The sequence below is a fragment of the Rhincodon typus genome, chromosome 43 (genome assembly GCF_021869965.1).
Source record: "Rhincodon typus isolate 14 chromosome 43, sRhiTyp1.1, whole genome shotgun sequence".
Taxonomy (NCBI): Eukaryota; Metazoa; Chordata; class Chondrichthyes; order Orectolobiformes; family Rhincodontidae; genus Rhincodon; species Rhincodon typus.
Window position 1 is genome coordinate 6,284,811 of NC_063374.1, and position 2,433 is coordinate 6,287,243.

A 2,433-nucleotide genomic window follows, 5' to 3' on the forward strand; every position below is an offset into this window, starting at 1 on the left:
GGCAGCCTCAGAGGAAGGGTCACTGGATCCGAAACGTTAACTCTGATTTTTCTTCGCAGATGCTGTTCCACCTTTTAAAGGTGGTAAGGTTTCTGGCCTCCACTACCCTCCCAGGCAGTGCATTCCAGATTCCCACCACCTCCCAAATCGCCTCTGAATCTCCTGCCCTCTTACCCTAAAACTATGACCCCCCTTGTGATTGACCACCTCAACCAAGGGGAGAAGCTGCTCTCTATTTACCTTGTCCATACGCCTTATAATCTTATACACCTCGATCGCGGCCCCCTTAGTCTTCTCTGCTCTAGAGAAAACAATCCAAGCCTATCTAGTTTCTCCCTCCCCAGGCAACATCCTGGTGAACCTCCTCTGTACCCCCTCTAGTGTTATCACATCCTTCCTGTAATGAGGTGACCAGAACTGCACACTGTACTCCAGCTGTGGCCTGACCAACTCTCTGTACAACTCCTCCTTGCTCTTATACCCTATGCCACGACTGATGGTGGTAAGGGTCCCATGTGCCTTCTTAACCATCCTATTCATGTGCTCTGCCAACTTCAGGGATCTGTGAATAATTACCCCGAGATCTCTCTGTTCCTCTGAGCTACCCAGGGTCCTGCCGTTCATTACATACTCCCTCATCCTGTTTCTTCTTCCGAAGTGCATCACCTCACATTTCTCAGGGTTAAATACCATCTGCCACTGGTCTGCCCCTCGGACCAACATACATCTTTATCTTCCTGTAACCCACAACTATCTTCTTCGCTATCTACCAATTTTGGTGCCATCTGCAACCTTGCTTAACATCCCCTCCCCCATTATCATCCATATCATTCATGTTTATGTTGGCAACTTCAAGTGTTTTCCCAGTTACCTGGCTTTGTGATGTGTGAAAATGTGAGATCGTTGCATACCAAACATGGTTCATTGACAACCAGGTGCAGGGCTGGATGAACACAGCAGGCCAAGCAGCATCATAGGAGCAGAGAGGCTGACGTTTCGGGCAGAGACCCTTCATCAGAAAAGGGGGAGGGGAAGGGGGTTCTGAAATAAATAGGGAGAGAGCGGGAGGCGGATAGAAGATGGATAGAGGAGAGGATAGGTGGAGAGGAAACAAACAGGTCGAAGAGGCGGGGATGGAGCCAGTAAAGGTGAGTGTAGGTGGGGAGTTAGGGAGGAGATAGGTCAGTCCAGGGAGGACGGACAGGTCAAGGGGGCGGGATGAGGTTGGTCGGTAGGAGATGGAGGTGCGGCTTGAGGTGGGAGGAGGGGATAGGTGGGAGGAAGAACAGGTTAGGGAGGCGGGGATGAGCTGGACTGGTTTTGGGATGCGGTAGGAGGAGGGGAGATTTTGAAACTTGTGAAATCCACATTGATACCATTGGGCTGCAGGGTTCCCAAGCGGAATATGAGTTGCTGTTCCTGCAACCTTCGGGTGGCATCGTTGTGGCACTGCAGGAGGCCCAGGATGGACATGTCGTCTGAGGAATGGGAGGGGGAGTTGAAATGGTTCGCGACTGGGAGGTGCAGTTGTTTGTTGCGAACCGAGCGTAGGTGTTCTGCAAAGCGGTCCCCGAGTCTCCGCTTGGTTTCCCCGATGTAGAGGAAGCCACACCGGGTACAGCGGATGCAGTATACCACATTGGCAGATGTGCAGGTGAACATCTGCTTGATGTGGAAAGTCTTCTTGGGGCCTGGGATGGGGGTGAGGGAGGAGGTATGGGGGCAGGTGTAGCACTTCCTGCGGTTGCAGGGAAAAGTGCCGGGTGTGGTGGAGCTGGAGGGGAGTGTGGAGCGGACAAGGGAGTCACGGAGAGAGTTGTCCCTCCGGAAAGCAGATAAGGGTGGGGAGGGAAAGATGTCTTTGGTGGTGGGGTCGGATTGCAGATGGCGGAAGTGTCGGAGGATGATGCGTTGGATCCGGAGGTTGGTGGGGTGGTACGTGAGGACGAGGGGGATTCTTTTTTGGTTTTTATTGCGTGGACGGGGTGTGAGGGATGAGGTGCGGGAGATGTGGGAGACACGGTTGAGGGCGTTCTCGACCACCGAGGAGGGGAAGTTACGGTCCTTGAAAAACGAGGACAACTGAGATGTACGGGAGTGGAATGCCTCATCCTGGGAGCAGATGCGGCGGAGGCGAAGGAATTGGGAATAGGGGATAGCATTTTTGCAGGAAGGTGGGTGGGAGGAGGAGTATTCTAGGTAGCTGTGGGAGTCGGTGGGCTTGAAATGAATATCGGTTTCTAGGTGGTTGCCCGATATGGAGACAGAGAGGTCCAGGAAGGGGAGAGAGGTGTTAGAGATGGTCCAGGTAAACTTAAGGTTGGGGTGGAAGGTGTTAGTGAAGTGTATGAACTGTTCGAGCTCCTCGTGGGAGCACGAGGCGGCGCCGATACAGTCATCAATGTAACGGAGGAAGAGGTGGGGTTTAGGGCC